Source organism: Lonchura striata, chromosome 15 (assembly GCF_050655825.1).
Source record: "Lonchura striata isolate lonStrDom1 chromosome 15, ASM5065582v1, whole genome shotgun sequence".
NCBI lineage: Eukaryota > Metazoa > Chordata > Aves > Passeriformes > Estrildidae > Lonchura > Lonchura striata.
In genome coordinates, this window is record NC_140717.1 from 12178674 (window position 1) to 12191639 (window position 12966).

At 54.4% G+C, this 12966-nt stretch overlaps 1 long non-coding RNA gene across 1 annotated transcript; it reads left to right on the forward strand.

Moving 5' to 3' along the window:
• Positions 1-4860: 4860 nt before the first annotated feature.
• Positions 4861-12681, forward strand: LOC116184195 (uncharacterized). Its single transcript, XR_004148951.3, has 2 exons — positions 4861-11872; positions 12189-12681. It is a non-coding gene; the product is annotated as an uncharacterized LOC116184195 (long non-coding RNA).
• The last annotated feature ends 285 nt before the right edge of the window (positions 12682-12966 follow it).

Consider the following 12966-nt stretch of genomic DNA (forward strand, 5'->3'; position numbering starts at 1 on the left):
TGGAACCAGCGTGATGCAGGATCAGCACAGCGCATCCTAAGTGGGAATGAACTGGCTCATTGACAGATCCCGGGAACAGACAGATGAGGAGAATCATCCTCACAAGGAGGAATTACTAATGAGCCCGCTCAGACCTGGCGTTTGCTCTGTCGCTGCTTGGGTTCCCACGGCCTGCAGGCAAACACCAAAAATCCCTGGGGATGCTGCACGAGCCGGGATCAGTGACTGGTTACGGCAGTGAGGTCCGGCAGGCACACAGCACAGAGCCAATTATTCTGCCAAAGCAGTCCAGCCACTCATTTCTGTGCCATGAAACAGGGGTTGGAGGCTCCCAGGGACTGCAGGGTCCCTCTGCAGTGGCTAAAGCAGGTGGCATCGTTCAGGTCCCAGAAACCTCCTGCAGCCAGAGCAGGGAGTGCTGCTTTGCTCGCCCCCAGCTCTGCAGAGGCAGTGGCAGCCCCACAAAGCCCCTCCTGATGGTGTCTGTGGCCTGGGCAGCAAAGCCTTGGGCCAGCAGGGCCACACCTGCACCACCCAGGCACCAGAATCCCTGAAGTGGGTGGCACAAGGAGCAGGACAGTGGCACTACCTGTGGCTGTGCCTCCCAGGGGAGGTGACAGCCCCCTCCCAGCCCACCCCTGTGTCCTTCCTGGTGCCCCAGGCTTGGCTTTCTCTGCAGAGGCTGCTTGCACTCTTTGTGGGGGGGAAAAAAAGGGGATTTGCACTAAAGCTCTTTGCATGAAAAAATAAAATCCATACTGTGCTGCTTTGCTCTGCCCCGGCTCCCAAGCTGTGATGTTTCATTGATTAGCTTGTAAGAGCTTGGAGCAGAGCCCGTGCTTTGCTGGGAGCGTTTCCGCAGCTCCCGCAGGTGGAGAGCCATTAACCGCCTCCAGCCTCGTCCCTCCGCCTCCCGGGAGGCTTCGGCTGGAGGATCTGGGGTTGTTTAAAGAGGAAAAGCCCTAAAACACAGTCCCCACACTGTGCTGGTGTCCTCACACTCTACCCCGGGCTGGGGACTTGGAGGAGGGGTCCCCATGCGCGGTGTCACCCCCCGGGGCAGAGCCACTGCCCATCCTGCAGCTCCGTGAGCTCACAGGGATAACAACTCTAACCGAGGAACAACATTTCACTTGTGCAGAGCTGTTATGGAGCTCGCTGGACCTCCTGCGTGTCTCGCCGTGATGAGAGGCCGGCAATAAACCCCCGGCACGCCCTGGATCATCTCCTCCTCCGGGGCAGCCGTGCCCCGGCTCCCGGCACCTCTCAGGGCTTTGTGGCCATGGGAGGGATAACGTGGCTCCCGATGCTCCATCCAGCCGGGATTTCCTGCAGGGACTCATCCCTGGGTGTCCCCTGAGCTCCAGGCCATGGAGCAACCCAGGGGGTTGCTCTGAATATTTTGGGAGGGTTGGGCAGAGATCCCGGCACGGTGCCACAGCAGCCCCAAAGGATCCACAGGGAGCTGGGCAGGATTCGGAGAGGGGAGGAAGGCTGGGGAGGAGGAGGAGGAGGAGGAGGAGGAAGAGGAGGAGGAGCAGCCATCAGCATGTGTGGGGTGCTGGCAGAGCTGCAGCGTGGCAGCGGCGCGGTGGGAAATGCAGCACAAGCTGCCGCGGGATTTTTAGGGAATGCATCCCAAACGCGAGCCAGCCGCCAGGGAACACCGACCTCGCTGCCCAGGGCTGTGGCTGCTGCTGCCCGTCCCCCTGCAGGGGTTTTGGTGAGAGAAGGCACGGATTCCTGCAGCTGCAGCACGCTGGGAGCAGAGCCTGTGCCCCCCGGGAAGGTCCATGGCACGGGACACAGAGCTGCCACCCATCCTCTGCCCACTTGTCCCACCTGGCACAGGCTGAGGAACCACCCCAGGATGGTTCTGAGCACGGTTCCTATCCCATCCCATCCCATCCCATCCCATCCCATCCCATCCCATCCCATCCCATCCCATCCCATCCCATCCCACCCCAATTCCAGCCCTGTGGGAGACATTTCCAGCTGCAGGTAACGCGTGTGTGAGGCCCTGAGTCACTGTGTGTGTGTCAGCTGAGTGACACGGGCGTGTCCCACGGCAGCTCAGCTCTCTGTGACCCCCGGGAGATGCCCCTGTCCCCATCCTGTCACCCGGAGATGGCTCCAGAGCTCAGAGCTGCTCAGGCTGTGGCTGGGAGAGTGGGAAGGATGCTGCAGGTTAGAGGAGGTCACTTCATTGCAGCCAGCACTGCCGAGATCCCTGAGCAGCCACGGGGTTAATGGAATAAACCAGGGAAATTTGTAAACATCTCCCCAGCACCCGGGAGATCAGCTTTTGCTTTGTGTTTGGCAGTGGAAGCAAATCCTGCTCCACTCTCCCTGAGCTGGCCATTGGGATGACACAGTGAGGACTGGTTTTGATTCCCACCTGGAAAAAGCTCCTTGGGAAAGGTGCTGCACCCAGATTTTTGGTGGCCCTGAGGGCTGAGGGGCTGGGGCTGGAGGGACATGGGACACATGGCCCAGCTGAGCGCAGGGAGGACACAACATTGTGGGGGATTTAATAGGAAGAAGCCTCCTGACAGCCCACATGCAGGTCTAATAATTTACTATAACTGCTTTTATGGCAGAGCGTAAAAATCTAAAATAAGGCTGGGAATTGTCAGAGAATACCACAAGGAGCTGAATTTCTGTGTAATCAGAAATTCTGGAGCCACGGTTTTTAGGTTCCAGTGTCTTCCTCTGGAAATTCTGAGGTGTTCATCAGGCTCCCACAGTCCTGGTGATCTTCTCCGATGAAATCTCCAGTGGTCCTGGCCAACCTCAGTGATTTTGGGAGCCAGAGATCCTTTCTCTGCTCTGACTCTGGAGAGCAGCCCCCCAGCCCTGCACCCTCCTGGCCACCCTCCAGCATCTCCACAGGGCCCAGCATCCCAGGGGATGCACAGAGGGGTTTTGTTTCTCTCCAGTCCCCTCCACACCTTGTGGATCTGTAAGAATTATACTAGCAAGATTTTTTTTACAGTCATTTGGTGTGAGTGCATGTCCTTCTAGGGTAGTGGCAGGGGGAGGACAGGTCTGTCCCTGGAGGGTGACATTAAGCACCAAGGTAATTCTGCCTCCCAGTGCAAACCCTGAGCCGTTATCACAATTACTGCCAGGGCAACTGGATGATACTTGGTAATTACGTGGCTCTTTCATCTGGGATCTCAGAGCACTTACTGATCAATTCATTACACTTTCAGCAGGCTTTGGCCCTGGTGCCAGATGCAGATCAATAATCCCTCTCCTGAGATTGTGGGAATCCAGAGCTTCCCTCTGGCTGCCCTGGCAGGCCTGGCACCCTGGCAGGGGTCAGGAACCCCCCTGGACAGAGCCCCCAGAGACACTGTCTGTGATCTCTGTCAATGGAAAGGAGTTTTCAATCCTACAGGATGAATTACAAGCTCTGAGTGTTTGATATGAGTCATAATTAAGTGTGGCACGGGTGCAAAAGTAAAATTTTAGGATTCTAGATGAGGGGTCCAAAGAGGACAAGATGGAGGAAATTGGGTGTGCCTTGTCCTTTTTCTCCTTCTTCATGCCCTCCATGTCTCACTGTGGTGTTGGCATTTTCCTGTTGGTTCAGGCTGGGGACACACTGTCCAATGTAGGTGACAGATATTGGCACGTTATTGTAAATCCAGCCCAGGGAGTTTCTGGTATTTAATGTTTGTCACATCCCACTGAGGGCAGAGCCCCACACGCTGCCCTGCAGGACAGAGCTGGGCAGGGCAGCAGAACATGTGAGAGATAAACAGAATAAACAACCTGGAAACCAGCACAGACCAATGATGGCTTCTGCTTTGGCAGCAGGGCAGAAAGACAGATTTTCTACAATCTCGGGATCATCAATACCTCAGATTCCGACAGAGATGAGGCTGGCTCTGCATGGCATGGCCCTGCCAGCACAGGGCTCACCCAGCAGGATCCTGCCCAGGCTCTGGGGTGCCCAGGCTGCCCAGGGAAGGTGGAGGGTGAGGGCACGGGAAGCTCATGGGTGTCAATCACAGAATTTTGGTTGGATAAAACCTCTAAGATCTTTGAGCCCAAGCTTTAACCAAGCTCAGGAGGGTCCTGAGCACTGCCAGCTCTTCCCCACCCTCCACAGGCTTTGTTTCCCTGCTGTTGGAGACAGATGGGAGGAGGGAAGTGCCAAGCAGCTCCTCCTGATCCTCACAGCCCCAGGACAAGCTGGTGACTTGCTGGACACAGCACCACTGGGAGGAGTCCTGGCAGGAGCCACATGAGCACAGGTAATAAATCTCCCCCCAGAGGGGAGCCTGGCTACACCCAAGTCTGGATTATGAACATCAATAAAATGGAAAGCAGGAATTCCCCTCAGGACATGCAGAGGTGGAAAATACATGGTCTCCTGCTGAAAACTCTCCAGGTTTTCCTTTGGTTGCTGCAGGAGGAGAAAATTCACAGGGCTGGGGAGGTGCTGGAGGAGGGAAGGATCTGCAGGAGGCTTTGGTGGGAGACTGGGAGGGCAGAAAGCTGCCAAAAGCTGTGGGTCCATGGCAGCCCCATCCCTCCTGGCAGCAGGGGAAGGATGGGGTCAGGTGAGGACGGTGGCAGGGTCCAGGATGAAGCCCAGCTGGATCTGGGGGTTTCTGGGGTGTCAGAGCCAGCCAAGGGCCAGCCATGCTGACATCCCATGGAGCTTCCCACCTCTCATTACAACGACCTTTTCCTCACAGACCTGCCTTGCGTTGATCTAAATGACACAACTGGGGAGAGTTATCGCCCTTACAAAAGATTTTCCATTGCATTTCCCCACTCTCAACTGTCCAGAGATGCAAGAGTGGAAATCAAAGCTGTGGGGGCTGTCCCTGGGCAGGGTGTCAGAGCCACCTCACAGCTTGGAGGAAAGCTGCAGCGTTTGCAGCCCCTCCCTGCCAGAGATCCACAGGCTGCAGCCTCCCCATGCCAGCTCAGGGCTGAAAATCGCCAGCCAAAGGCAGAGAAACTCTTCCCCACCTCCCCCAGAGCCCCAGGGTGACATTTCCCCCTCTCTCAGCCCCTAAATCATCAGACTAGCCCAGAGATCTGAGGCCTTGAGAGGAGGAACATCAGGAGAATGGGCAAAGATTTCCAAAAGAGGCTCTCACCCCGATAGATGTTATCCAGCTCTCTTTATTCTGTGATGTCCAAGGGAAAGAGCGGAGCAAAGAGAACAAACAGGAAATGTCAGGGGTGTATCCAGGCTTTGGACAGGGAGGGCTTCTTGGCTCTCCACCAACCCCGTCAGGGCAGGAAGGAGGGGTCCAGGGTTATCTGATCAGAGTCACAGAGTCCTGCAGAATGGGGAAAAGGCATGTGTGCGACTCAGATTCAGTCAAAGAAAGAAACTGAGAGTTTCTAGCCAGGCAAAAAGCCTGGGAAAGAGCTGGAGAATAATGTAAATAATTCTTTATCTTTCTTGTTTTTGTTTATAGTTAAGTTTTATCACTGTGCGTCAAGCACTCTGCACCAATGCTGTGAGTTGTTTTCACTTCAAAGCCAACAAATTTGGTCCTCACAAAGCTCTATATAAAAGAGCAGCATATTTTGAATAAAGGGGAGTTTTACTCTCAACAGCCTTCTAATCTGGTCAGATTCTCTTCATTCCCATCCTGCCCCAACAGCGACAGGCATGTCCTGAGCAGAGTGGAACACCAGGGCTCAGCCGAGCTGCTCCCAGTCCTCCCCTGCTCGGCCAAAGAGCTGCAGAGCTGCATCACTGCAGCCCCACATCCCTCCCTGTCACAGTGAGCCCATGGGCACTCTATTTCCCCTTCCCCGGGACCCTGTGACTCTGATCAGATAACCCTGGACCCTCCTTCCTGCCCCAACGGGGTTGGTGGAGAGCCAGGGAAGCCCACCCTGTCCAAAGTCTGTACAGACCCCTGACATTCCCTGTTCGTTCTCTTTGCTCCGCTCTCCACATGGACACCACAGAATAAAGAGAGCTGAACCAACATATCGGGGTAAGAGCCTCTTTTGGAAATCTTTGCCATCTCCTCATATTCCTCCCCTCACAGCCTCGGACCTCTGAGCTAGCCTGATATTCAGGGGGCTGTACAAGGAGGGGAACATCACCTCCCTCCTTTCCTGGCTGCCCTCCGCGGTCCCTCCTCCCCGTGTCACCCGGCTGTCACAACCGGGGCTCCCAGCCCCTCTCCCCGACCCTGGTGGGGGCAGTGGCACACGGAAGTAGGGGCTGGGTGGGAAGCCAGAGCAGGTTTTGTCACCCTGGGACAGTGGTCTGCACTCTTGGCTGTCCTTCCTTCCTTCCAGGCAACCTTTCAGCCCAGATGGAGAGCGCCATACGGAGTTTTGGTTCCTTCCCAAAACACGCGGCACATTCCCCGCCTGTCGAACAAGGTGCCCGTGCCAGGCTGTGTGACACAGTGACAGGCACAACCGGGGAGCATCCACGTCCCTGAGCACAGAGGGAGGGGGACACAGGACAGCCCTGTCCCCTCCACGCCCCACATCCACCACTGGGCAGCACCGAGGAGGTTTGGGAGCCCAGGGCAGGTGTGGATCACAGCCAGGGGGGAGATTCTCGATTCCAGCTCAGTCTTGGTACTGAGAGCTGCTAAAAATGCAGGGTTACCCCTTCCAGAGCTGCTGCTGTGCAGGAGGCTTAGGATGGGGAGGGCTTTTACAAGGGTGTGCAGTGCTGGGGTAAGTGAGAACAGGTTTTAGCTGAAGGAGGGTATGTTTAGATTTAATATTAGGAAGAAATTATTATCTGTGACTGCCCAGGGCTGTGGCTGCTGCCCGTCCCCCTGCAGGGGTTTTGGTGAGAGAAGGCACGGATTCCTGCAGCTGCAGCACGCTGGGAGCAGTGCCTGTGCCCCCGGGAAGGTCCTGCCTCTCCATGGCACGGGACACAGAGCTGCCACCCATCCTCTGCCCACTTGTCCCACCTGGCACAGGCTGAGGAACCACCCCAGGATCGTTCTGAGTCTTGCTTCCACCTGGAACTTGATACTGAGCTGCTAAAAAAGCAGGGTTACCCCTTCCAGAGCTGCTGCTGTGCAGGAGGCTGAGGATGGGGAGGGCTTTTACAAGGGTGTGCAGTGCTGGGGTAAGTGAGAACAGGTTTTAGCTGAAGGAGTGTATGTTTAGATTAAATATTAGGAAGAAATTATTATCTGTGGATGCTCTAAAAGCTGTGGGTGAGGGGGTGGCTGCGGGGATGTCCGGACATTGAGATGAAGCGGAGCCAGCAGAGGGATAGAGGGATGAGCCATCAGCTGGGATTTCTCCAGCACTTAAAAGCCTCCTTCACATTCTGTGCCATGAAACACAGCCGTGATTTTTGCTTTACAAGTGTGATTGCTTATAACAGCATGAAATTACAGCCAGAGCTGGTCAGCCTGGCAGCAGATAAGCAGAGCTGGGAGTGTGGCATTGTGTTGGTACTTGGGGAGGGAGGGTGGGTGGGTGGCAGCCCCAGGTGAGCCACATCTCTGGGCTATCCCAGTGGGGAGCCCAGAGGAGATGGATGGGCAGAAAGGATGAGTCGAGGGGCTCAAATTGGGAATAAACACATGGGTGTCCTGTCCAGGGCATCCTCACCCTCTCATTTGGGGACTCCAGTTCTGAGCGCCCTGGGTGCTGCTTCAACACTGCTCTGTCCCTCCCTAAACCCCTGTCATTTTCCTCACTTTCATAAGCTTTTTTGCCTCTCTGAGGAAAAATGTCTCCATTTACTCATCACTGCTCTAATTCCATTTGCGAGCTGTGGGTGTCAGCCAGAGGTGGGCCAGCGAGACCCGGGAAGGATTCCTGGCAGAAGGAGCCTGTGTGTGCTGGGTGGGATTGATTTCACGGTGCAGAAGCCACTCAGCAGCAGCCCTGCCTGCCCTGCCTGCCCTCCTGCCGTGCACAGCACTGTGGAAAATGCACTTATTCGCATATTAGACCCATTCTCTGAAGTTCAAACCTTCCAGGTATTTCTGGTCCCTCCCAGTCTTGCCATCCCCTTTCATCCCCTTTCATCCCACTGCCCCTGCACCTCCCTGGTTCTGCTCTGCTTCCCGTGCTTGTCAGAGGGCAAATAAATCAGCTGGGGGCTGGCCCAGGGCTGGGGGCTGGGAGATTTTCCTGGCCACTGCGCTCTGCCAGCCTGACCTTTGCAGGGAGCAGCCCAGGAGTGCTGCACATGGCATTCCCTGTGCCACAGCAGCAGCACGGCCAGGAAAAGGCCATTCCCAGTGCCTGGATCAGTGCTCTGTGCCCAGAAAGCCTCGAGCATCCTGGCCTGGCAGCAGAGGCCTTTGTGGGATGGGCAGGGCTGGTGGGACAGGGCTCAGGGCTGCTCTGGGAAGCACCGGGTGCCTCTGCCCCTTCCTCAGACCCTGCCAGATCCCTGTGGCTGATGCTGAGTCTTCCACCCTGAACCAAGCTGACAGCCTCCAAAAATCCTGTTGATGGATGAGCTCATTAAGCAGGGGTGCACTGTGAGGGAAGGAGGGGAGCAGATGACTTATTGCCTTCACTGGGGGCTTTGCTGGCAGTGTGAGGAACGTTCATTCCTGTCACCCTGTTCTTTCGAGAGTCCTAAAGGGTTTTTAAAAGCTCTTATGTCTTCTAATATTTAGGTATTTCAACTGAGTTTTCTCATGCATGTTCATGTAAATAATGATTGTTTTAAAAGTCCTTATGTCTTCTAATATTTACGTATTTCAACTGAGTTTTCTCACGCATGTTCATGTAAATAATGATTGCTTTGCATTCTTCTTTGTGAGTAGGGAGAATTGATGAACTGTTGGTTTGACCAGTGTAACTGGAGAGGTGGCAGTTTCACCCTCCAACCCACTGTCACTTTTGCTATTCTATATATATAGTAGAGTCAAAAAATAACGTTTGCTTTTTTAGGTTCTTTTTCTTTCCTTTTACATCTAACCTGCTTCTGTGAGTGATTTATTTCCTCTTCCCCAAGGCCAGGGAAGCAGCAGGTGTGTTCATCACTGCAGCGTGGCCTGAGGCACTGGGAGCCAGACAGAGCTTGGGGTGCTCCTTGCTGGTCTCTATCCAGCTCCAACGATCCATTTCCAGCTCTCAGAAGGAGCCCCTGAGATGATCCAAAGCAGCCAAGGGCTAGAAATGTGTCTGCAGCCAGGGGAGACACCTCAGTGTGCTGGAGAGCCTTTTCCACGCTCAGCACTCATGGTTAGCTCATCCCCGTGTGCTCACAGCGTGGATATCCAAAGGGGGATGATCCAGCACAGGAGTGGGAGGGATTTGGATTTTTCTTTCAGGGACCATGTTTATTTTCTTGGCACGCTTCAAGGAGTTCTGTGCAGCAGTGTAGAGGATGAGCAGGCTCTTCTCAGGGGTGCCTGGGTACACTTTTGGCAAGGGATCAGGGATCCAGGGGCTGAGTGGAGCTGGACTCTGCCCTCCAGCACTGCTGAAGATGCTGAGATGCTCTGGGGTTCATGGCCCAGGGGGGACACAAATTGGTTTACCCAAGTTTGTGTGCTCCTGAAGGGAGAATGAGAGTTTGAGCAGGGGAAGGCTCCTGGCTGTATCAGAGAGAAGATTTGCAGTGCTGGCTGCAGGATCAAGGGCTGCATTAGCGTTGAGCTCAGGCGTGGTGAGATTTCCTAACTCAGCACAAGGCTGTGCTGGCCTCTAAACCTCACAGAGCATGGGGCAGAGACAGCCCCTGCCTTGCAGGACTATTTGGGGTCTTGATTCATCAGTGTCTCCTCAACACCCCCATTCCCAGAGGGGAAGGATGCCCTGGCAGTGCAACCCCCAGTCCTGGCTGCTGGCTGTGCATCAACGTGGCACCTGAAACCAGCAGGAGCCCAGCTCCAGTCTCAGGGACAGAGGAAGATGATTGAGGAAGGCTGGGGGAATAAAACCCCCCTCTCCCCTCATCCTTCTGCTGCAGCTCTGCCCTGGCACAGGGGAAAGGCCTCATGCTGGGCTTCAGGCAGAAAGAGCAGGTGATGGTTGTAAAGGCTGGTGTTGGTCGCAGGAATGAGTTATCCCAGGAAAAATGCAGATTCTCTGCCCCTGTGAGCTCCTGGAGCTTTGATATGCTCCCTCTGTACGTGAGAGAGCCAAAGTGAGCATGGAATCAGCACCATCTTCCCCCCGGAGCTCTTCTTCAGGCTTCACTTGGTGTCATAATGATCCAATCAATCCCAGGAGGCTCCAAATAATTATTAATTAAGGCAATGATTGGGTGATTTGGCCGTCATTGCAGCTGTCTTTCACGGGGAGAGAGAAAAGCTTGTTCCTTTCTTATTTTTCCCTAAAGCCTGACTCTGATGGCACGCGGCTGCTCTGCAGAACACAATGTAATAGCAGGGTGAGTCACAGCCAAGGATTTGTATTCAATATCGGTTCGGATTACATTAGCTTTGCCTAATGCCTGAGCAATAAAGTGCCTCTTCATTGTATAGCTGCAATTTATTTCGGCTCCTGGGTTGGTACAGAGCAAACATCCATCACGCAGCAACACGTGTGCCCTGCAAGGGGAGCAGGCTGGGGGATGCCAGCTCTGCCTCTGTTCCTGCCCTCTCCCACCAGGAGCTCCCATTCTTGTGGAATCCCAAAAGGTTTGGGTTGGAAGGGACATCAAAGCCCATCTTATCCCATTCCCTGCCGTGGATAGGGGCACTTTCTGCCAGAGCACATTGCTCCAAGGCCTGTCCAACCTGGGATGGGGAATCAAACCTGCCCGGGTGTCCCACCAGAGCCCAGCTGGACACAGTGGCCTGTTCCCCCAGTGGGGTGTTGTCCTGGGTGCTCCACTCCAGGAGCAGATCCCTGAATCCCTGTAGGAATCCAGAGGTCCTGGAGGAGCATCCCAGCCCCCTGCCATGCTCCCTGCAGGGTACAGGCTGCATCTGCTGCTTCTCAGCGCTGAGCAAGGGCTCAGCCCGGGATGTGGATCCTCCTGTTATAAATGAGAATTTATTCAGCCAGATTAAAAATAAAAAATAATTTTATTAGCGGTCAAATTCTATCTAGCCAGCCACGGAAAAAGACAGAGCCGAGCCCGGGGTCAGCCCTGGGTGTGCAACAAGAATTCAGCCTCAGGAGAGGTTTCCCCTATGCCCACACACCTCCATCCTGGCCCAAGCGGTTTTTATAGGGAAAATTCCGCCTGAGGCCAAGATTTCAGCAATCAGTCTTTTCTTCTATTCAGAGTCTATAGGTTAATAAGATTTTCTTTTTTTGGTGATGAGGAGAAATAATTCAATGTCCGGAGTAGGTGAATCCCTGATGAGAGTTTACGGGAAGGCTGCATTCACATGGATCTGTCTGAGGATTTCCACGAGATCCATCTTGGGCCATTTATGCGATGATCAGCACCGATGACAGCCACATCCTTTTATTTGTAAATCAGTTTCCAATATACACCCGGACTCACCTGCAAAGGGGGGGAACTAATACAACGGGCATAATCTAACAAGTATCCAATATTCCATATTTCATACAAGGGATGGCGTGAATTATATTCACTACACATAACACTCCTGAGCCCCTGTGGACCCGGCAGGGGCCGAGCTGGTGGCGTTCTGCTCCATCCCCTCTCTGCCAGCCTCTCCTCGCTGCCTTCCCCACTCGTGCCGTTCCCCTGCGTGCGGATGCTTTGGCAGAGGAGGAGAGATGCAGAAAAGCAGCCAAGGCTGCGAGAGCACAGCCCGGGCTCTGCTCTGCTGCAGCTGCTTGGCAAAGATTCCCGTGCCGGGCTCTGGCAGCTCAGCGCCGCCGGCACAGCCCAGAGCAAGGGCGAGGGGACAGCCAGCATTGCTTTTTTTAGTTGGCAGAGGGCTGGGAAAAACGGAGCGTTTTCCTTTGGCTGCCCTAAGGGACCCAGCGCTGATTCACGTGGGCAGCGGTGAGTAAGAGCCTTATCTTTATTTACTCGGTGGTTTCGTGCCGGAGCTGTGGAACACCTCGGAGGAGGATGGGCAGGTCCAGAAGGAGCCTCCGTGAGCGCTTCCAGCCTGGTGCTGCTGAGAGCAGAGCTGAGCTAGTCACTGATGCTTTCTGAGCAGGGCAGAGGTCCCTTTTTGCCTGGCACAGAGGCACTGGGCTTGCTGAAGGAGCTGTTATGTGTAGTAAATATAATTCACGCCATCCCTTGTATGAAATATGGAATATTGGATACTTGTTAGATTATGCCCGTTTGTATTAGTTCCCCCCCTTTGCAGGTGAGTCCGGGTGTATATTGGAAACTGATTTACAAGTAAAAGGATGTGGCTGGGCCAGGAGATGGGCCAAGGCTGGACTCCATGGGACTCCAGGTATTGATCATCGGGTGCTGATCATCGCATAAATGGCCCAAGATGGATCTCGTGGAAATCCTCAGACAGATCCATGTGAATGCAGCCTTCCTGTAAATCTCATCAGGGATTCACCTACTCTGGACATTGAATTATTCCTCCTCATCACCAAAAAGGAAAATCTTATTAACCTGTGGACTCTGAATAGAAGAAAAGACTGATTGCTGAAATCTTGGCCTCAGGCGGAATTTTCCTATAAAAACCGCTTGGGCCAGGATGGAGGTGTGTGGGCATAGGGGAAACCTCTGCTGAGGCTGAATTCTTGTTGCACACCCAGGGCTGACCCCGGGCTCGGCTCTGTCTTTTTCCATGGCTGGCTAGATAGAATTTGACCGCTAATAAAATTATTTTTTATTTTTAACCTGGCTGAATAAATTCTCATTTATAACAGAGGGAACCGGCCACAGCTTTGCTGGGAGAAGCTGCCAGGGATTTTTTTATTGCCGAGGGAGCACCCCTGCATCTCCTCCTGGTCCCGTCCTGTTTGTCACCCGGCCAGGAGGGACCCATGGGTGTCCCCAGGGAGCTCTCCACAGTGTCCCCAGCGGGGATGGACACATCAAAAAAGCCACCACCACACAGCGACCCGGCTCTGCACCGCTCGCCAGGCGGTGACACAAAGTCCTGCGGGATGTGGGAACGAAGG